Raw genomic sequence first — 23,928 nt, forward strand, 5'->3', positions numbered from 1 at the left:
TCAATATATTATGTGATTTCCCCCACCCAAAAACCCCGGGTTTGCCCATCTCCCCCATTCTTGTGGGGGGAAGGGGGGATGGGGGATATCTTGAAATATACTGATTTGCGGCAGAATGAAGGGCAGATTCGTTCAAAACACATCAAAAACTATCAGAAATACCTTGGTTTCACCAAAAAGAACGTCCCTGTGGACTTGTAAAAAATTACAGTAATTTTTTACAAGTGCACAGGGACGTTCTTTTTGGTGAAACCAAGGTATTTCTGATAGTTTTTGATGTGTTTTGAACGAATCTGCCCTTCATTCTGCCGCAAATCAGTATATTTCAAGATATCCCCCATCCCCCCTTCCCCCCACAAGAATGGGGGAGATGGGCAAACCCGGGGTTTTTGGGTGGGGGAAATCACATAATATATTGATCTGCGATAGGAATGAAGGTCAGAATAATTCACAGCACATCAAAAACCATCAGAAATACATTGGTTTCACCAGCCAGGCCGCTGCGCGCCGGGCCGTCTGGCCTACTCCCCACGGCCTTGTACCAACAATCGCCTGCCCGCTGTCACCAGCAAACCCTTATATCCTAAGCTAAACTAAGCTAAGCCATAAAATTATATTTTTCCATGCCAAGAACAATGGGGGACCTGTGGGAAAGCAGGGTTTTGGGTGGGGAAAACACACAAAAACGAGTGATTTCCGACTGAAACTGTTATCAAATTCAAACCGAAAACACTAAAATCCTTCGGAAAAATGAAATTTTAAGCTTCTTAGGAGTCCGTGTTTGCTAACTGGGGGGCTTTGCCCCCCAGACCCCCCAGCCCTGGCCATGCTTTCTAACTGGGGGGCAAAGCCCCCCAGACCCCCCCTGACATTAACCAAACCTCATCTAACCTAACCTAACCGGGTGTAAATACAAAATATTGCCTTTATTCACCAGTTTACAGCTCCTGAAGTACTTACGCTAATTTTGCAGGCTTCACAGATCGTGGCTGGAGACGAACTGACTTTCAAATCCTGCGGGACCCTAGCGTATCTGAAATTCAAATTTGCGCGCCAGTTGTATCAGTTTGAACTTCATGCATGAGCAGATAGCACGTGACGTAACAGTAGACACATGCTTTAGCCCCACCCATAAGTCACGTGAACCGTGACGTGATGGTAGACACACGCGAGACAGGACCACAATGCATTAGGCACGCGCCGCGATGGGTCTCACGTATCGCCAGACTATGTAGAGAGTAATTTTTCGGAAAATTTTCAAAAATCTTTTTTCGCGTTAATATTCATTTGCGGAAGTTGTTTCTAGGGTTCAAAATGTTCGCAATGGTGAGATTTAGATATCTGTAAGAGTAAAATTGAGATTCCAAATCCCTGTGCACTTGTAAAATAATGCCCAAAATATTGCATATTCCTCAAAGTTTTTGGAGTCCCCATGCATTTTGGATTTGAGCATTTGTACACAGCTAAACAATGGTAATGGAGGTGTGTTAGTTACCGGTACTGTGTAGGCTGCGTGAGATTTGGGTAGCCTACTGTAGGTTAGGTTGATTCTGGTGGTTTCAGATGTGGTTCAATTAATGTGTAATATAATCTTAGTTGTTTTGTTGGTGAAACGACAGGAGAGCTTCCATGCATTGAATTTACATTTTTTTTTTTTTAAATACTGTAACTTAATAATAAATATAATTATCATTGTGGTAGATGTAAAATGTGGAAATGTGCAATGGTGAAGATATCAACTATACAACCTCACCAGTTTTACAGGCCAGCTGTGGCAAGTACGGTAGCCACCTGTCATGTCTGACTGTCTGGTAGATTTGGCTCTAAAGTCAGTCTGTCACTAACTGTTTGTCCCCACTAACCTTACCTGATATGATCTGACATAACCCAAAATAGCTTAACTCAACCAAACCTAACCCAGTTCAGCCTAGTCTAATTTAATTAAACCTAAGCTAACTAACTTGAATGGGTTGGGATGAATGTATTACTGACATAACCCAAAATAGCTTAACTCAACCAAACCTAACCCAGTTCAGCCTAGTCTAATTTAATTAAACCTAACCCAGTTCAGCCTAGTCTAATTTAATTAAACCTAACCTAACTAACTTGAATGGGTTGGGATGAATGCATTTAGGGGTCCAAATCAACCCATTGCCCTCTGTAGGATGCCATCGCTGATGTTAACAAACGTAACTTGGTGCTTTTTAGTATCATAAAGGTTTTTTTCTGCAGGATTTGGGTGTCATAAATGAGTCATACAATTTGGAAAGATAGTCAATGTCATAAAATTTTCATCAGTTGTTAATGAGAGCTGTCCTGCAGTTTGTCCATTTTGTTTTCTGGTATACATTGAACTGTAGGGCCTAAGTGCCCCCCCCCCTTTTTTTTTTTTTTTTTTTTTTTTTTTAGCCAGACCTCCTTTCCCACCCTAGGGCAGGGTGAGGAGTAGTAATGTCCAGACACCCCAGATTTGCCCATTCCAATGGGCCACACTTCCATTCACTCATCATTCAAGCCCCCGGAATCCTGGCTCTATGGGATACACCAAAAACATTCACCACATTCTGTAGCTTCACATAAACGTATTCAATTGAGTTAATCTAGACCTCATTAACCTGGGGAAGCCTGATCCAATAAAGCCGAAAATCTGATTCCTGATGGTCCCCTCCTGAAGTGGGATTTCAAGCACATGTTTGAAAATATATGTGTACAATACCAGTAGCATATTTCAGTAGCCAAACAAAACTAAAACTCTTCCCATTTTACTCTAACTTGGCCGATGATTTTGCCTTTTTCTATGGTAGTTTTATTTCACATCCTTGTCATTGCACTTCTTCATGAAACATTTATTGGGGCCCAATTAACGCCTGTTACTCATTATAGCTAATGGAAGTCCAGTGGCATAGTATCAGTTATATAAATCCAAAATCCAGTCTGTTGAGGTTTTACTGTAGCAGTATACTTCAGCTCACCAGTTGGAACAGCATTTTAATAGTGACGCTTTCATCAGAAGTCATTGTTAATTGAGGTAGCACCCATGAAAATTTTTCATTAATACTGTGCCAAGTGGGCACAGTCTTTCTATGTGTTCTGTTGAAATTTAGTCTCACACAGGTTACTTGTGCTTCATAAATTCAATAGATATCGAGCCCTTTTAAAATTTTACTTACGAAATACTGAAGGACTACTTTTTACCATACATACTGTCACCCCAGTGTAGTAATTACCAAAAGCAAGACTTGCTGCTAAGCTCTCCAAACTCACAATTTACTTTTGGCATAATTCAAATTCTTTACAGTGGGGCACCAATTTTCGCGCCTAATTAGGTCCAAAAATAATGCGCGAAAGTGGAATTAGCGAAAGTTGGGGCATTGTCTTTATGGCAAAAAGGCTAATTGGCTCCCGGTTATCCTAAAGTCTATCTATCTATCTATTGCCAGACGCCTCAATCCCGTTTGGGGTGGCCACAAACAAATCGCCTCCAAGTCGCCCTGTCCCCCGCCATTTCACTCCCCTGCTCCCAACTCACACCCCCCTCTCTCATATACCTCTCCACCCCATCTCTCCATCTCATCCTCGGCCTCCCCCTCCCTCTTTCCCCCTCCACCTCACTCACATACACTCTCTTCGTCAGTCTTTCACCCTCCATCCTCTCCACATGGCCTAAAGTAACATCAGATTTTCATTTTCACTTGCAATACAGTACATCAAATCACTATTGTACATTGCATTGTGAGATACAAACAATAAAAACTGTACAGTACACATTATATGAGGAGAAACATACCACAGAGACCAGGTTGAGGTGTTTAATGGATGTTGGGGGTAAGTATCCGAGGCGCGTGGCGGGCTTATTTAGCCACGCCAGACGTATTGGCGCCACCTCTTGCTGCCTCGCTACCACTCTCTCTCTCTGCCTCCTCAGATGCAACTTGATGCAACACTTCCACTCAGTGCTGAATTTCCCTTTGTGCTAGGTTCTCTTGAACAAATCCATCGAAATCTTCATCCAGGTTAAGCTCCTCTATGGCACTGGAGCTAGCACGCTCGTACACAATGGCGGGAATGGGTGGACAGAGTGTTGACATGACGTCATTCAAGATGGCGGTGGGTTGCGGGCGGGTGGTGCAGGAAATTCAAAGTTCAAAATATTGTCCCAAACCCAAAATTTGTGCGCGAAAATCGATTTTTTTCAAGCGAAAGTGGAAGTTAGGGAATATTTGGTGCATGCCGCGAAAGTGGATTCCGCGAATCCTGCTGTAGCGAAAGTTGGTGCACTACTGTACCAGTATGTTTGGTTTTGATGATTTCACTTGATTGAATTAGTATAGGTTAGGATAGTATGGGTTGGGTTGGCAGGTTAGAATAGATTAGGTTTAGTAACTTAGACTTGGATTGGGATTTACCTGAAAGGTATTAGGGGACATCTCCAGGTTAGGTTAAGTGGCAATCCTAGGTGATTAAAATCATGAGGGTCCTGGGGGGCTTACGCCCCAGTTTAGGATAAGCTAGGTTAGGATAGATTGGGTTAGGTTTCCCATAGATTTGAGTACAGTGTTTGATGCACTGACACATCCCATGAGCGAGATTGTCTGTAAATAACGGTATAGTCGGTAAGCAGCGAACTGGTTGGCTTCCTTAAAATCCCGAAGTAGGTACTGGTATATTTTATTTTTCCTCTCCACCTTAGGTAGTTGAAAATAATGAGACAACTATCTGTGTTGCTTGCTGGGACTGTAATAAAATTTCTTTCCAGAAGACTGTGACATTGTAAAAAGACGGTTGCAATTGCTGCGCATGCTTGGTAAAGTTTTACCAGATTTTCTTAACATGCATTGCAGTTTGGTTAGATGAAGTTAATACTTAAAATTCCAGGTTTGTTGTTTCATTTTCTGTGTGTGTGTTCAGGTTTGGTTAAACAAAGTTATTAATATGTTTTGGAAGTCTGAGAGTGAAAACCTCTAGTTAGGGTAGGTGTGGAGAGACATGGGGTCTGTTACTGGACTTTTATTACTGTTTCTGTTTCATGTACTGTATTTTATATTTTGTCTGTTAAATTACAGTTACTGTTGCATGTACTGTTACTACTGCTTGGTCACCTTTTACTGTTAGTGTTACTTTTCATGGGTCCCTGTTGATAAAGGAGGAAGGGGGAGGAGGAACAGGGAAAGAGGTACTGGTATTTATGCAAGCAATGAGGTTTAAAATACAAGAACCACATTAAGAGCATCAGAAAAAAAAAAAAAAAGTTTTATCCACAAACTTCATGTTTGCCCAAAAGTACAAAAAATTAGAAAGGTTTGTTTTTCTCAATAGTTTTTAGCATGCCTTATTTGATTGACATTATTTTCTATCACAAGTGACATATAACTGAGACCCAAATATATTAAACAACTCGGATGAATTTGCAAAGGAAATGCCATGGAGGAAAAGTAAATATTGAACAGTTCACACACAAAATTATGGGGAAAAATTTTTTGAGCATAAAAGTAAATGTTTACTGGTACCACCTTGTTCTGCCCAGTGTGATGCCACCACAATGATTGTGGTTAGTAGTGTGGAGTTACTATCAGTGCTACCACATGAAGGCACCACTGCCAGGCTGTGCAGTGGAGGGGGGAGGGGGGTATTGTGCTGAGTTGCATGGTTTTATCAGAGCAACCACATGAAGGCACCCCACACCAGCACCACCAGGCTGTGTAATGGAGGGGGATGGTGTGGAGGTGCTTGGTTATATCAGAGCAACCACATGAAGGCACCCCACACCAGCACCACCAGGCTGTGTAATGGAGGGGGATGGTGTGAAGGTGCTTGGTTATATCAGTGCCACCACATGAAGGCACCCCACACCAGCACCACCAGGCTGTGTAATGGAGGGGGATGGTGTGAAGGTGCTTGGTTATATCAGAGCAACCACATGAAGGCACCCCACACCAGCACCACCAGGCTGTGTAATGGAGGGGGATGGTGTGGAGGTGCTTGGTTATATCAGAGCAACCACATGAAGGCACCCCACACCAGCACCACCAGGCTGTGTAATGGAGGGGGATGGTGTGAAGGTGCTTGGTTATATCAGTGCCACCACATGAAGGCACCCCACACCTGCACCACCAGGCTGTGTAATGGAGGGGGATGGTGTGAAGGTGCTTGGTTATATCAGTGCCACCACATGAAGGCACCCCATACCAGGCTATGTAATGAAGGGTGCGTTGGTATGGTATAGGGTAGGCAGGGGTTTGCTCAAGTTTATTAGTGCCATGACATGAAGGCACTCTCACCAGCACCACCAGCCTATGTAATGGAGGGTGGTGGTGCAGAGTTGCTTATGTATATCAGTGCCACCACATGAAGGCACCCTCACCAGCACCACCAGCCTATGTAATGGAGGGTGGTGGTGCAGAGTTGCTTATGTATATCAGTGCCACCACATGAAGGCACCCTCACCAGCACCACCAGCCTATGTAATGGAGGGTGGTGGTGCAGAGTTGCTTATGTATATCAGTGCCACCACATGAAGGCACCCTGCACCAGCACCACCAGCCTATGTAATGGAGGGTGGTGGTGCAGAGTTGCTTATGTATATCAGTGCCACCACATGAAGGCACCCTGCACCAGCAGTGGAGGGTGCTATAGTATGGTGTGGGGTGGGCATGGGTTGGCTCATTTATATCAGCACCACCACATGAAGGCATCCCTCACCAGTGCCACCAGGCTGTGTACGAAGTCTGTCCAAAAAGAAACCAGACTTTTAAAATTGTGCAGCAAGTAGCAGCCATATCATGACTGTGATGGGAGCACTGTGTAATGGCGGTTTTGGCCTCTAGTCTGACACTACCCACATCATGCCATGTCACTTAGTCATCAAGGTACATGCACTTGAGTGAACATGTGTTTAGTGCACTTGGAATTTTCTTGTTTCTTCTGTAGTCTGATATTGGTGACCTTTCAAGGTAGATTTCAACTTAGGAACAAAGTCTGTAGGGGCCAAATGTGGAGAGTAGGGCAACTGGTGGATGATATTCGTCCCGTGCTTCGCAAAAAAAAAAAAAAACGAGAAGCAACACGTGAGCAGGTGCAGTGTAATAGTGCAGCATCCAAATTTTGTTTGTCCATGACCTAGGCCTTTGCACTGCCTCCCTCAAATGCTTCAGGACATCCGTATAAAGCTCAGTATTTACTGTCAGACCACAAGCAAACTCATGATGAACAACACCCCTCCAGTCAAAAAAGATGATCAATGTCACCTTCACATTTGAGTGACTGACATGTTCCCCCTCCCCACCCTCCAGTGACGATGTTCCAGCCCACTGCAGTGACTGGCTTTTTGTATTGGCATTGTGCTGTACACCCACATTTCATCACCTCTTATGACATTTTTCAGAAAGTAAATGTTTTTCTCAAGTTGAAATACAATTTCACACAAACACAGTGAACTTCAAGATCCTACCTTATTCAGCTTGCAACAAATTGCCCTGTGCATTAAACACGTTCACTCAAGCACATGTACCTCGAAGACTAAATATATAACATGGCATGGTGCAGCTAGTGCTGGACTAAAGCTCAAAGTTATAGGTACACAGCACTCCTGTTGCCATCATGATGCAGCTGCTGTTTGGTGTGCTATTCAAAAAGTTTGGTTTCTTTTTGGACACATCTCGTATTGGAGGGTGGGGGTGTAGAGTTGCTTGGTAATATCAGTGTCATCACATGAAGGCACCTTCACCAGCACCACCAGGTATTGTAATGGAGCTTGGTGGTGTGGAGGTGCTTGGTTAGATCAGACCCAGTACATGAAGGCACCCCTCACTGGGCTGTGTAATGGAAGGTGCTTTGGTATGGTGTGGATGGGCAGGGGTAACTAAGTTACTAGACCACAGGTCACAGTTATAGTACGCTGAGATGGTTTGGTCATGTGGAGAGGATGGAGAATGAGAGAATGACTAGGAAGGTGTATCTGAATGAGGAGGAGGGGGGAAGGAAAAGGGGGAGACTAAGGATGAGATGGAAGGATGGAATGGGGAAGATTATGAGCGTGTCTCTTGTGAGTTGGATAGAGGACAGCCTGATGTTGGAGGACAGGGTTACATGGCAGTGATTGGTTTGTGGCCATCCCTTCCAGAATCAAGGCATCTGATCTGACTGTATAAATAGATAGTTGTGTTATTTGGTCTGATGCATGAATTTTATTTCCAGGATGACGGGAGTCGCCGAAATGTTGTAGTCCAGAGATTGAATGAGATGTGTGGACTTTCTCCTGCTTGGCATGAGGGCAGCCTGATGGTTGACAGGAGCTGGGATTAAGGTATCTGAAAGGTGAGTGCTTTAATGATAAATTTTTAGGACAGCACATTCATGGAGCTGGAGAGGGGGCACCCTGATGGCATAGGACAGGGTGACATGGAGGCAATTTATTTGTGGGTACCCCTTCTGAGACAGAAGCATCTGGCTGTATGTGAATAGATAGGTGGAAGTAAACCCTCGCTTTATCAGACCCCAATATTTCAGAGTTTTTTTAATTCCTCTGAGCCCGCCAAAGTTTTTTGGCATTACATAGCAAGGGTTGATAAAAGGGATGCATCATGTGGCCCTTCCAAAATGGTGGCAGTGCGTGGAGTAATTCACAACATAGTTGCCAGTGTAGATGGATATGAGTAGAACCAAAAGTAGGCAGTTAACTGCAGAAGTTACAGAACACAAAGGAGACAGCCTGGCACCACACACCTGGGTGCGTTTTTACTTCCAAAAGATTTAGCTACAGGCACTAAGAATGTGTTATTTATTAAATGTGTGAGTGAGTTACATAGATGGATATGAGCAGAACCAAAAACAGACAGCTACCTACATAAGGTACATAACACAAATTTGGAGGCTGCCTGGCAGTGTCACCATGGTGCCGTCTGTGTGAATGTTTATGGAAACAGTGTATTATTATCCTCAGAAGGAACTCTGAACATTGAGAAGATTTTATTTATGAAAAGAGAGAGCAAGATGTGTAGATCGGTATGAGTAGAACCAAAGGCAGCAAAAGGGTGAAATTCTAGGCCAAGTTAGTTTAAAATGGTGTAGTTTTCATTTACAGACCTAAAAATGATAGTCATTTATTTTCCAGCTTGTATTTGAATTCCCACGGGGGGGGGGATTCACCTTCAAATTGATTGAACTTTTGAGTTTTAACAAACCTGGCTGTCCCTCAGTTAATTCGATATAGTGAAGGTTTACAGATAGATGGACAAACGTTCATGGGTTTCACCATTTTTAATAAATGATGGAAAAATTCCCTGAAAAATTATACTTTTATCCTCTACATTTTTGTAGTTCAGTGATTTTCAACCTTTTTCATCTCACAGCACAGTGAGCGCGGTGTAGCATTATAATCTGTCCCCCTGTCCGCCCCCTACAGCACATGCGCGGGGGTTGCCAGAGGCCGCCACAAATATGCCATTTGTCCTCTGATCTCTGTCGGGGTAACATGATCGGGGCCTCTCGCCCTTTGTTTACAAACGGCAAATGGTCATTCCGGCTTCTCGTATCATTCGTCTCAAAGCTTTCTCGGGTAGTTTCCGCCCTTAAATTAAATTAGGTTAGGCGGAAAGCAGTAAAAATTCGAATTTCTAAGGTATGAATGAGTTAGGTTGGATAAACATAGTTATAATTAATCATCTGGGGACGAGTTATCTAATCTCTTAGGCATGAGGATTGCCTTAGCTTTGTTCTTACCCAATTGTATGAGTCAAGCTAGTACTGTCCCGTGTATTAAACCATTTTTATCATACATATCCTTAAAATTATAAATAGTTTTGGCACACACTACTTCATTAGGTTGTGCATTCCACCGATCAATTGCCCTATTAGGGAAACTAAATTTCCTGACATCTTTATCACCTCTCTTTTTATGCTGTATTTTGCAATGTCCTCTTGCTGATGCTTCACACATATGATATATATTCATTTATGTCTATTTTCTGTTCCCCTGATATGCATTTATATACAATAGCATAATCGTGTCTCCTTCTCTCCTGCAGTGTTGGTAAATTCAATCTTTCCAGTCTTTCTCAGTAACTTAAATCCCTTAAGCTTGGTACCCATCTTGTAGCGGCCCGTTGTACTTTTTCAATCTTATCTGTGTTTTTTGAGATGAGGATTCCAGACTACTGTGATGCATACTCCAGAGTTGGTCTGATGAATATCTTCCTTAGCATATCATCATTTATATATGTGAATGCTATTCTCATATTAGCAAGCAATGTATAAATGTTTCGTACCTTCTCTTTGATGTGATCATCAGGAGATAGTCTGTTATTGATAATCACTCCTAGGTCCTTCTCCTTTTCTGATATGTGTAGGGTTGATCTTCCTAACTTATAATATCAATCTGGACTTTTCTCACTTTTACCAAATTTTATTACATGACACTTATCCACATTAAATTCCATTTGCCATTTATTGCTTCATTCATGAAGCTTGTTTAATTCCTCTTGCAGCTCTTTGCAAGAATCTATGTTAGTAATTTTCCTTTGAATTTTTGCATCATCTGCAAACATATTTAGATAGCTTCCATTTCCAATATTACTGTCTATGTCATTTATATATACTAAAAACATAACATACAGTACTAAAAACATAACTGAGCCCTGTGGAACTCCGCTGGTCACTTCCCTCCATGATGAGTAATTTCCCCTTAATATTGTTCTCATTTCCCTTTTTCTGAGAAAATCCTGCATCCAACAGTGGAGATTGCCTTGGATACCTCCTTGATGGTACAGCTTCCATAAAAGTCTCTGGTGCGGTACTCTCTCAAATGCTTTCTTAAAATCTAAATAGATACTGTCCACCTATCCTTCGCTTTTCTGTAATTTTTCTCTAACTTTGTCATAACTGCTTAGAAGATTAGTAACACATGATTTTCCCTTCCTAAATCCGAACTGCGTCTCTTTTATCATACCATGTTCTAGATGTTTTACCCAAACTTCCCTTATCAGCTTTTCTAGTATCTTACAACACTGGTCAGTGATACTGGTCTGTAGTTGAGTAGTTCTCATTGTGTTAAATTTGACTAGTGTACAGGTATTTGTAGACCTCACAGGTGGTTAAGAGGGATGAGTAAAGGACTCATGAATGGAATGGAATGAAATGGAATAATTAAAAAAACAAACAAACAAACAAAAGGAAAGCGAGCACCAAGCCACTCAATGACTAAGTTTCCCCCTGGGGAGGGGGGGAATAGAATACCTCCTCACTATCCCTGCTTGTCGTAAAAACCGTCTAAAAGGGACACTTTAATCTTCATACTTCCTCTTTTCCCCCTCTGCTTCTTGTACTTCATCTGTCCCACCTCTCTGCCTTATATTTTCACTTAAATACCCACCCAACTCCTATTGTAGTGCCATATAGTCACTGAGTGGCTTGGTGCTCGCTTTCCTTTCTTTTCTTTTTTATATTCCATTCCATTCAATGACTAAGTTATATGGCACAAACTTGGGTGGGTATTGAAAATATATGGCAGAGAGGTGGAACAGATAAAGTACAAGAAGCAGAGGGGGAAAAGGGGAAGGATTTTTCGTCGGTTTTTACGACAAGCAGGGATAATGAGGAAGTATTCTATCCTCCCTCCCCGAGGGGAAAGGATTCGTGAGATAACCGTGACTGGGAGCTGGCTTAGTTTCCATTGATAGTACCCCTCTGGGGAGGGAGGACAATACTTCCTCAGTATCCCTGCTTGTGGCAAAAGGGGCACTTTAATCTCCATCCTTCCCCTCTTCCCACTCTGCTCCTGTACTTTATCTGTCTTACCTCTCTGCCTTACATTTTCACTTTAATACCCACCAAACCCTCTTCCATTATAGTGCCATGTAGTCATTGTTTTAGCTTGGTACTGGCGCTTATTATTCACCTCCTCTTGTACTTCATGTGTCTTATCTCTCAGCCTTATATTTTCAATTTAATAACCACCCAACCCCCTTCCACCTCAGTGCCATATTTTCATTGGCCTGGTGCTAACTTTTTTTTTTTTTTTTTTTTTTTTTTTTACTGTATTCAATGCATTTCCACTGATAGTACAGTACCGTATATAAATATATCCTGTGCTACTGGACACGACATGGTTTATGTTACTGCACATGTGTGCAGATTTAAATAAACGATTGGTATTAAAATATGCCAATCAGTGATGTGTAGTAATGTACCCAATGTGCTGAATAACCTAACTTAGGATTTTTTTTTTTTTAAATTTCCCATAACAACTATTATCTGAAGTGATCTCAGTAACGTAACTGATAAGGGTTTTTACTTTATCATTATCCATTGAATCAGTAGCAGTGCTGTAACAGTGTGAACAGCAAACTTCACTAAGCATACCCTACTGGAGTGCATACTGTTTTCATAGTGTTTAGAGTTAAAAGTACTTTTCCATAAATGAAATTTAGAGGCTAATTTTTATTTCACATTGACTGAACTTGAACTATACTGGACTAGCCTAACACTCTTATGTGAGATTTCTCAAAACTAAAGGGAGATGTAAGATTTCTCAAAACTAAAGGGATTGGATTGGATAATTGGAAAAAAAAGGAAAAGGAAAAGCTAGCACCAAGCCACTTATTGACTCTATGGCACTTAAAAGGGGTTGGGTGGGTATTAAAGTGAATATATAAGGCAGAGAGGAAGCTATCTAAATACGTTTGCAGATGATGCAAAAATTCAAAGGAAAATTACTAACATAGATTCTTGCAAAGAGCTGCAAGAGGAATTAAACAAGCTTCATGAATGAAGCAATAAATGGCAAATGGAATTTAATGTGGATAAGTGTCATGTAATAAAATTTGGTAAAAGTGAGAAAAGTCCAGATTGATATTATAAGTTAGGAAGATCAACCCTACACATATCAGAAAAGGAGAAGGACCTACGAGTAATTATCAATAACAGACTATCTCCTGATGATCACATCAAAGAGAAGGTACGAAACATTTATACATTGCTTGCTAATATGAGAATAGCATTCACATATATAAATGATGATATGCTAAGGAAGATATTCATCAGACCAACTCTGGAGTATGCATCACAGTAGTCTGGAATCCTCATCTCAAAAAACACAGATAAGATTGAAAAAGTACAACGGGCCGCTACAAGATGGGTACCAAGCTTAAGGGATTTAAGTTACTGAGAAAGACTGGAAAGATTGAATTTACCAACGCTGCAGGAGAGGAGAAGGAGACATGATTATGCTATTGTATATAAATGCATATCAGGGGAACAGAAAATAGACATAAATGAATATATATCATATGTGTGAAGCATCAGCAAGAGGACATTGCAAAATACAGCATAAAAAGAGAGGTGATAAAGATGTCAGGAAATTTAGTTTCCCTAATAGGGCAATTGATCGGTGGAATGCACAACCTAATGAAGTAGTGTGTGCCAAAACTATTTATAATTTTAAGGATATGTATGATAAAAATGGTTTAATACACGGGACAGTACTAGCTTGACTCATACAATTGGGTAAGAACAAAGCTAAGGCAATCCTCATGCCTAAGAGATTAGATAACTCGTCCCCAGATGATTAATTATAACTATGTTTATCCAACCTAACTCATTCATACCTTAGAAATTCGAACTTTTACTGCTTTCCGCCTAACCTAATTTAATTTAAGGGCGGAAACTACCCGAGAAAGCTTTGAGACGAATGATACGAGAAGCCGGAATGACCATTTGCCGTTTGTAAACAAAGGGCGAGAGGCCCCGATCATGTTACCCCTACAGAGATCAGAGGACAAATGGCATACTTGTGGCGGCCTCTGGCAACCCCCGCGCATGCGCTGTAGGGGGCGGACAGGGGGACAGATTATAATGCTACACGAGGCACTACAATGGTCAAGGCACACCATCAGTATTTAAAGATAGATTTGATCATTTAAAAGAAAATAAATGATAAGAATGTGTTCATAATGTAAAAAAAAACTGATAATTTATTAATTTTATTTGCCAGAATTATATTTTTGGTCATGGTTTTCAAAACAATTCGTCAGTTTTGTGCATATTTGTTATTACCACACATTGAAACAGGATGTCATTGAAAACGATGCCATTCATTAAAAAATAATACGAAATTTTCAGCTATAGATTGTATTCAAATTCAGACATGATTAAAAATAAAAAGCCTTTACTTACATAAAAATATCAGTGGGAAACCTGTGCTCGGTGTTTTCTCATGATCTCCCTTGCTGGGGCCTCACTTGCACATGCGCATTACTGCATCTGACGGCCAGCAGTGGAGATCAGCGGTTCTACACTACGGACTTGAGGAGAAAATTTAAAACTTCCATTTGGGCTTTTAATGAACAGCACATTTATTTATTGCATCATTGAAAAAAAGGAGTTTAGTGTGCTCCGTAAAAGTACCAGTAATGTCAAAAAGTATCCAAATGGTATTTTTAAAAATGATACCCAAATGCTATTTAAACATCCGTGGCACACCTACGAATGTTCAGTGCACATTGGTTGAAAATCGTTACTGAAGTTGATCATTAATAAGCATAGTTGATTTGTTTTCACTTGAGAGAATTGGGTCACTCGTGTAACTTAAATTCTGTAGTAGTTGTAGTTGCGTGAAATTTTGTGACCCTGGGTTATAAGGATAGAGTGGGTCTTTTTGTTACTAATCAAAGCAACCCTCTAATCTGACTACAGTTGGCCATAAAAAGAGTTGAAAAAGATTATGAATTTTTAACCCCATGCATTTTTGGTGGTAGGTTGGTGCACCCGTCATCCACTTAACAGTGTAGTGCTGCCTGCATCTTACTTTATGTCTGTCATTCTTTTTCTGGTTTTTCCTCCTTTCTTCCTGTTTCTCCCATCTTTCCAGTCACTATTTATTACTCTTCTTTGCACTGTGCTGAGCGAGAAGTCAGATGTTTTCTTGTAACTCAGAAGACCATTTATAACACTGGATGGTAACCATATAACCAAGTAATGAGGTGAGGTGGAGCCTGTCATGGTGCCTGTGTTAACTGGGTGGAGAGATGCAAATGAGGCATCCACCCAGGAACCAAACCTTCACAGTAATCCTCACACCTCACTGTAGCAAGTCACTGTCAGCCGCATGAGAACATTGGTTCACTGCATGGGATGGCCTTACAGGGGTAGTTGCTTGCCTGTGGTTGATGGGTCTGCTTGATTAGACAGTGGGGTAGTACAACAACCCCATACATTTCTCTCTAAACCAAGAGATTCACCAGTAACCAAGGAGATCGTTCCAGCCTCATAACTCACAGACTGGAGGATCAGTTTGATTGAGAATCAGTGAGATTCATTCCAGCCATATAATTCTCTGACTGGAGGATACATTTGATTTGTAACCAAGAAAAGTCATCCCTGCCTCATAACTCATTGACAAGAGGATACTGGTAACCAAGGAGATTCATTCCTACCTCAGAACTCACTGATTAGAGGATAAATTTGATTGGTAACCAAGGATACACATTCCTACCTTGTTGCTCACTGACTGGAGGATTAATTTGACTGGTAACCAAGGAGACTCAATGACTGGGGGATAAATTTGACTGGTAACCAAGGAGACTCAATGACTGGGGGATAAATTTGACTGGTAACCAAGGAGACTCAATGACTGGGGGATAAATTTGACTGGTAACCAAGGAGACTCACTGACTGGGGGATAAATTTGACTGATAACCAAGGAGACTCATTCCCACCTTGTCACTCACTGACTGGAGGATAAATCTGACTGGTAACCAGGAAGACTCATTCTTTCCTCATAACCAAGGCTTATGAAATTTCATGGAACCACAGCTAAGTATTCAAGTTGTGAGAGTGGCCCAGTTCTGTCATTGTAATGGAAATAAGTTGCAAGCAAAGTTTTTCAGAAGAAGTGAATGTTTATGCTTACGTGGTGGAGTCAGGATTCCAGGGACTTGATTGGTGAGTGAGAGTGTAGCCCAACCACATGGACTGGCTTTTCATTAGGAATTTCTCCTTCTGTATATTTTTCCCCCCTTTCTGGACTGAACCTCACCCTGTCCATAGTTGGGAAAAGAGGTATGAGTGATGATGATTTCAGTGACAGTGATATTGGTGGTGATGATTAAGGGCATTTCAAAGCAAAATATTAATGCTGTTTTTTGCTTTCCAGGATGGTGTGAAAGATATGGTGATGATGATGATGATGATGATGACGACAGTGATGATGGTGACTACAACAATGATAATGATGACTGATGATGAAGAGACACAGTTGTATCCAAGAGATACGTACATGCTGCAGTGATAGTGGAGCAGCTTATATAGGCAGGATCGGCTTCAGGGAAAATTTGTAGGTATGACTCACATTAATTACTATGCAGTAAGAGAGGGGTGCCTTCATGTGGTGGCACAAATATGGCCTAACTATATCGGTGCAAACACATGATGGCATCTTTCCCCAGCACCAAGTTATGTCATAGGACAGTCTCCCATACACTGTTTTCCCTTCACCTAAACTTAGCCCAAATTTGCATCCTTTTGCAGATCATTTCACATAAATTTGTAGCAGGAAAAGAATGCAGTGGCTTTGCATCCTTTCCTTGGCTTTTCCATGTGACTAGCATCATAATCCAGTTTTAATCTATTGTCACAGCTCAGAATTCAAGGAGAGATGGTAATTTTAGGCCAAGTTGGAGTAAAAGAGTATATATATCTGATAGAAGGGCAGTTTAAGTCTGTAGTCCACTGGGTTTACATCCAGACAAACCTGGGACAACAACTATTACTGTACTACTGTTATCACCTAATTGAAACTACCACCTCTCCATATGGAATACTAAGCTGTTTTAGGAGATGGCTGGTAGAATATGAAGACATGTTAAGGAAATAATATGTGGAAGTAATACTCTGCCATCAAATAGTAAATAATAAGCTAAAAGAGCATGCAGATCTCTTTTTTGGTTATATTAAAATGGACTTTAGTGCCTGTGGGTGGTAAAAAGTAGAATGTTGTTATCTATGAAGAAATGATAAGGAAATGATGTATGGATATAGTATTATCCTAATCTATCTATCTATCTATCTATAGCCCGACGCCCTAATCCCGCAAAGGGTGGCCGCAGACAAAACGCCTCCAAGTCACTCTGTCACCCACCATTTGACTCCCCTCCCCCCAACTCACCCCCCCCTCCCTCATATACCTCTCAACTCCATCCCTCCACCTCATCCTCGGTCTACCCCTCCCTCTCCCTCCCTCCACCTCACCTACATACACCCTCTTAGTCAGTCTTTCATTCTCCATCCTCTCCACATGTCCAAACCACCTCAGTGTATTTCTCCTAATCTTTTCAACCACATCCACATCTACCCCACAACGTTCCTTCACTTCTTCATTCGTCAACCTGTCCCTCCATGTCACTCCACATGCTCCTCTCAAGTAACTCATTTCCACTGCTCTCACTCTTGACTTGTTCCCCTCTTGCAAGGTCCACGCCTCGCTTCCATACGTCAGGGTAGGGATCACAATACCATCATGCAGTGACTTCTTAACTTCCATACTCACCTCCCTATTTCTCATCACTGCTTTCAGTGTGCCAACAACCTTCCTTCCCTGCTGTACCCTTTCACGTACTTCATCCCCCAAAGTTCCATCCTTACTCATCACACTACCCAAGTACTTGAATGCACTCACATTCTCCATATCCTCACCATCCAACCTCACTGCACACTCTGTGACTTCATTCCTCTCAAACACCATAACTTTACTTTTGTTTACATTAACTTTCAGCTTCCTCCTCCTACACACTGTCCCAAATTCATTCACCAAACCTTGCAACTCCCATTCATCTTCACTCAACAATACTGTATCATCAGCAAACAGCAACACCGGAAGCTTCCAAATCTCACCCTTATTCATTAGGGCCACCCCCACATCCACTGCCCTACCTTGTACCTCCTTTACGACCCCATCCATATATATATTAAACAGCCATGGAGACATTACACACCCCTGTTTCAGTCCCACATTGAGATCAAAGAACTCACTCAGCTCACCATCCACTCGCACCGTAGCCCTAGCTCCCTCGTACATACTCTTCACAGCACTCAACAATTTCCCCTCCACTCCATATATTCTTAATACCTTCCACATACCTTTCCTATCTATTCTGTCATAAGCTTTCTCCAAGTCCATGAAGGCAGCGTACACTTTCCTTCCCTTCTCTAGATACTTCTCCACTAAACATCTTAGAACAAATATCTGATCTACACACCCTTTTTCCCTTCCTAAATCCCCCTTGTTCTTCTCCAACTAGCTCCTCTGTCATATGCCTAACCCTATCAATGAGTATTCTACCATATATTTTACCAGTCACACTAAGAAGGCAAATACCCCTATGGTTACCACATACTTCTCTCTCCCCTTTTCCTTTGTACAGAGGAACAATTATACCTGATTTCCAGTCCTCTGGAACCCTTCCCTCTTCCCAAGCCAATCTACACAACTTCCATATCCACTCCACAACAATCTCACCCCCATACCTAAGCATTTCACCACACACTCCATCAATTCCTGGGGCCTTTCCCAGCTTAATCTTCTTCATCGCTTCCACTACTTCCGACCTACTGATCTCTTCCTCCCTCCTCTCATCTCTTCTTCTCCCAGCCATTCCCCAACCACTTATACTCACACTGCTCTCACTCTCTACATTCAACAAATCCTCAAAGTGCTCCTTCCATCTCCTCAATTTCTCTCTTTCTCCACCAACAATCTATTATTCCTATCTTTCACTCCCCTACTATTTCCCCTTTCACACTGCCTTACTTTCTTTACCTCCTTCCAAAACAATTTCTTACTCTCCCTCCATTTCACACTCAGATTCCTCCCAAACTCTTCATCCACTTTCTTCTTACTCTCCTTCACCAGTCTCTTAACCTCCCTTCTCCTGCTCACATATACCTCTCTCTTCTCTCTCTCATCTTCTCCCTACCTCTACTCGCCAACCATTCATTATCCTAATCTGCCATTGAATAACAGGTAATTGGCTAAAAGGGAACACAGATCCGTCATGTATGATTGAACAGACAGTAGAGGTTAGATACAGCCTTCATTGGCTCCTTCACTCCTAGGGCCTTCTCTGAGGTTGAAAATAGTGCCTGCTTGTAGCAGGAATAAAGGAATGTGTCTGCCACTTTGTACTTTATTGTGGATTTTAGACAATGTTGTTGGTGTTGTGACCCCAGGTGCATCAGAACATGAACTCAGTGGACTGCAGGCTGAAGCTACCCTTCTGGAGTCCACCATCTCCCTTTTGGGGCTGAAGAGGAAGTTGAGGGACATATAGAACTGTTGCGCTCTTGTATTGGTGTCACCACATGAGGACATCAAGATTGAAATTAAAGGTGACAAATAACAAGGACATAACTCTGTACATTCCTACCCAAAATTTGACCTCAGTATATGTAAAGATTTATAGATTTTACTGTTTACTGGAAGCTAATTATTGTCTAATGGTGAGTACCTTAACTTTATGGTGATGTCATCTTTGCTGCTTCACTTTACTCTTCTTGTCAGTCTCTCATTTTCCATCCTCTCTATCCTGTCCCTCCATCTCAGCCTCAGTCTCCACCTCATTCATTTATGCTCTTCTAGTCAGTCTCTTATTCTCCATCCTCTTCATGTAGTACCTTTGTTATTTGGTAGCACAACAACAAATATGTGTAACATTTTCTCTCTTATCATTTCAGGTGATACAGCAGTAAGTGGAGTGTCAAGATCAACAACATGGCTAGAGCTTCAGCCACAAATACTTCAGCAACAAGCACCTCAGTAAGTTCCTTCTCATGATACCATCAGTTCTGCATTCGTTTTATCTTATATACTTTTTTAATGCTGCTGGGTTAAGTTAGTGTGTGTTGTCAGGATGTTGTTGTTGTGGCCTCAGGGTCGTGTGGACTTGACCCCAGTGGACTGCAGGTTGAAATTGTCCTCCTGTAGTCCTCCATTTTCCTTTTAGGGAGATAGGGAAGGGGTTAAAGGACACCTGTATAACCTGGCAGTGCAGCCACCTGGTTGTATCAGTACCACCACTTGAAGGCATTCCTTTTTAGCTCTCCCCCTTATACAAACAAGGGTATGGCCCATGTTAGTACTGTATTCCCTGTAAATTCATCATCATCATCCACACCTCTTTTCCTACTAACGAAGGGATTAGGTAGGGTCCACAGAGCAAGAGAAAAAAAACTGTTAGAAGGAGCAACTAACCTAGTCTTCCCTGTTGAATGACCCACACTCTAGTTCTTTTACCATTCAAACCCCAGGAATCCTGATTCCAGCTTCTATCTATCTATTGCCAGACGCCATAATCCCGTAAGGGGTGGCCGTTGGACTTTGAGTTATATTGCTGATAATTAACATGACAGCCTGCAGCATTAGCTGAAGTCCTCATATAAAACACATATCATTTTTGGCTGCAAGTCCAGATTAAGTTAGTTCTTGAAGAATTGCATTGTAAAGACCCCATTGGTACCATACCTGTAACACATTTCCGGCGTTGTTATATATATTATTTTTTCAGTTAAGTCCAGATTAGCTTCTAGAAGTATTGCCTTTTCAAGATCCACTGGCCACTTTTCCCATAAATTTACTGTACCAGTTGTATGGATTTAAGTTTTCAAACTTTGGAACCTCCCTAACTTTTTTAAGTTACATTCTTACCGATCAGACCAATTGGCCAGTTTCCCACAAATTCCCAGTGACTTGTGTTGAAAAAGTTGCTACATTTTTAAACACCTATGATGTGTATTATTGACTACCAGTTGCATAGAATGAGTTGCTGTAATTTGACCAGGTTTTCCAAATTTACTGTTCTGTTTGTGTGGCAAATATGTTTTTTAACATAACAGTATTCCTGTCTTATAATGAAGACTGAGTGATTGAGAAGTGTAACTGTATCATGTGGATACTTACTTTTAACCCCTTAACAACTCTTTGATCTGTGGTGGAATTCAATAGCCAGTCATTGCTGTGGCCAAGTTCAGTAACTTTTTTGGAGGGTGTTGTGGGAGGGTTTAAGATATGTGCTCACATTTCAGCTTATGTTTAGGCTGTACTTGAGGTGACATCCAGGTAAGCCCATTTGTTTTTGTATTAGTTACTAAGGTTTAACCCAGTGAATCTGGTGGTCTTTTTCATTTGATTCCTGCTATCTCGGGACTACTTTTATTCAGCCTAAGAGTGGTTTTGATTGGTGATATGAATGGTGAAGTAGGGAATGTGGATATGAATGGTGAAGTAGGCAGTGTGGATATGAATGGTGAAGTAGGCAATGTGGATATGAATGGTGAAGTAGGGAATGTGGATAGGAATGGTGAAGTAGGCAATGTGGATATGAATGGTGAAGTAGGCAATGTGGATATGAATGGTGCAGTAGGGAATGTGGATAGGAATGGTAAAGTAGGGAATGTGGATAGGAATGGTGAAGTAGGGAGTGTGGATATGAATGGTGAAGTAGGGAGTGTGGATATGAATGGTGAAGTAGGGAATGTGAAGGTGGATGGAATAGTTGGTGAGTGGAGTGTGCCTGCTGTGATAGATGAGAATGGGAGTGCGGTAGTGGACATTGTGCCGGGAGGGGTTGGTGATAGCCAATACCCTCTTCAGGCACAAAGTGATCCACAGGTATACATGGCAAGTGATGAGAAGGGTGGGTGGTGAACTGAATGAAAGAAGGGCAATGATTGATAATGTGTGTGTGGATGAAAGGATGCGAAGATGTGTAATGGATGCAAGAGCTTATAGAGGTTGAGGGAGTGGACTTTCTGACCACTACTTGGTGGTGGCCAGAATCAAGATCCAAGTATGATGGAGAAATAGAAGAAGGGAAGGACGGGAGGAAGGAGTAGTTGCAAGGAGAGTGGAAAGGTAACAGGAGGATGAGAAAAAGGCATAATGTAAGAGAGAAGTGGAGGAACGATTGGGTAAATATGAATTGGAGCAGATGGGGGACGTGGAAGGTGTGTGCAAGATATTCACAGAATATGTGCAGCATGTGATGTGGTGTGTGGGGTGAAGAGTTGACGGAAGGGGGTGCAGGGAACAGCATGGTGGAATGAAGAGGTGAGACAGGCTGTGGCACAGAAGAAGAAAGCATACAATGAATGGATGAGAAATAGGGGCGTGGAAGAAGTTGAGAGGCGGAGGAGAGAGTTATATGTAGAAAGGAAGAGAGAGGTGAAAAGATTAGTAAGAGAGAGTAAGAAGAGAGTGGATGAGGAATTTGGAAAGAATTTGAGTGTAAAGTGGAGGGATTGTAAGAAAATGTTCTGGAAAGAGGTGAAGAGAGTAAGACAGGGTGGAAGTGAGGTTAGCAGGGGAGTGAAAGATAAAAATGGTAGATTACTAGTGGAGAAGGGAGAAAAAGTGAGCAGATGGAGAGAACACTTAAGGAATTGTTGAACATACAGGATGGAAGTAATGCATATATAAGTGGCTGGGGAATGGCTGGGAGGAGGAGGGAGGTGAGAAGACAGGAAGAAATCAGTAGGATGGAAGTTGTAGAAGCAATGAAGAAAGTCAAGTTGGGGAAAGCCCCGGGAATTGATGGAATGTGTGGTGAAATGTTGAAGCATCGGGGAGAGATAGTAGAATGGATGTGGAAGATGTGCAGATTGGCCTGGGAGGAAGGTAGAGTCCTGGAGGATTGGAAGTCAGGTATAATTATTCCCTTGTACAAAGAAAAAGGGGAAAAAGAAGTGTGTGTCAATCACAGGGGCATTTGTCTTCTTAGTGTAATTGGAAACGTGTATGGTAGGATACTTATTGACAGAGTTAGGGAAATTACAGAGGAATTAGTTGGAGAAGAACAGGGAGGCTTTAGGAAGGGAAGAGGTTGTGTAGATCAGATATTCATTCTTAGATCTTTAGTGGAAAAGTTGCTAGAGAAGGGAAAGAAGTTGTATGCGGCTTTCATGGATTTGGAGGAAGCATGTGACAGGATGGATAGACAAGGATTGTGAAAAGTATTAAGAAAATATGGAGTAGATGGGAAGTTGTTGAATGATGTGAAGAGTATGTATGATGATGCAAAGGCTGCAGTGCGTGTGGTTGGTGAACTGAGTGAATTTTTCTCTTTGAAGGTTGGATTGAAACAGAGATGTGTCATGTCTCCATGGTTGTTCAGTCTGTACATGGATGGGGTAATAAAGAGATACAAGGTAGGGCAGTGGATGTTGGAGTGGCCCTAGTGAGAGAGGATAGTGTTTGGAAACTCCCTGTACTGTTGTTTGCAGATGATACTGTGTCGTTAAGTGAAGACGAAGGGGAGCTGCAAGGCTTGGTGGATGAGTTTGGGAGAGTGTTTAAGAAACGGAATCTAAAGGTGAATGTAGGGAAGAGTACAGTGATGGTCTTTGAGAGAGGTGAAGTCAGTGAATGTACAGTGAGGTTGGATGGTGAGGAAATGGAAAATGTGAGTATGTTTAAGTACTTGGGGAGTTTGATGAGCAAGGTTGGAAGTTTGGAAGGTGAAGTGCTTGAAAGGGTACAACAAGAAAGAAAGGTTGCTGGTTCCTTGAAAGCTGTGATAAGAAACAGGGAAGTGAGCATGGAAGTGAAAAAGTTACTACATGACAGTATTGTGATACCAACTCTAACGTATGGAAGTGAAGCTAGGACGTTGTTGGAAGGACACAAGTCGAGAGAGAGCAGTGGAAATGAGTTATTTAAGAGGAGCCTATGGAGTCACATGGAGAGACAGGCTGACGAATGAGGATATAAAGGAGCGTTGTCGTGTGGATGTGGATGTGATAGGAAGCGTTAGGAGGAACACACTGAGGTGGTTTGGCCATGTGGAGAGGCTGGAGGGTGAGAGACTGATGAGGAGAGTGTCTGTGAGTGAGGTGGAGGGGGGGGAGAGGGAGGAGGTGGCCGAGGATGAGATAGAGGGATGGAGTGGA

Source organism: Coenobita brevimanus, chromosome 80 (assembly GCF_032717465.1).
Source record: "Coenobita brevimanus isolate Jiangsu-jjx chromosome 80, ASM3271746v2, whole genome shotgun sequence".
NCBI classification, from domain to species: domain Eukaryota; kingdom Metazoa; phylum Arthropoda; class Malacostraca; order Decapoda; family Coenobitidae; genus Coenobita; species Coenobita brevimanus.